The sequence below is a fragment of the Juglans regia genome, unplaced genomic scaffold, assembly GCF_001411555.2.
Source record: "Juglans regia cultivar Chandler unplaced genomic scaffold, Walnut 2.0 Scaffold_2848, whole genome shotgun sequence".
Lineage (NCBI taxonomy): Eukaryota > Viridiplantae > Streptophyta > Magnoliopsida > Fagales > Juglandaceae > Juglans > Juglans regia.
In genome coordinates, this window is record NW_023357650.1 from 1 (window position 1) to 237 (window position 237).

At 51.5% G+C, this 237-nt stretch overlaps 1 non-coding gene across 1 annotated transcript; it reads left to right on the forward strand.

Moving 5' to 3' along the window:
* Positions 1-114: 114 nt before the first annotated feature.
* On the forward strand, positions 115-233 carry LOC118345542. The gene has a single exon (XR_004799059.1). It is a non-coding gene; the product is annotated as a 5S ribosomal RNA (ribosomal RNA).
* Positions 234-237: the final 4 nt, after the last annotated feature.

Genomic DNA, 237 nt, shown 5'->3' on the forward strand with positions numbered 1-237 from the left:
CGCCCTGCCCATCGCGTAGCAATGGGTTTGGATCAGATCTCCGTTTGGATTGGGATCGGAAGGACGCTAGTATGTCGCTCAAGGATTATATGAATTTTAAGTAACTAGTTTGATGGGTGCGATCATACCAGCACTAATGCACCGGATCCCATCAGAACTCCGCAGTTAAGCGTGCTTGGGCGAGAGTAGTACTAGGATGGGTGACCTCCTGGGAAGTCCTCGTGTTGCACCCCTCGT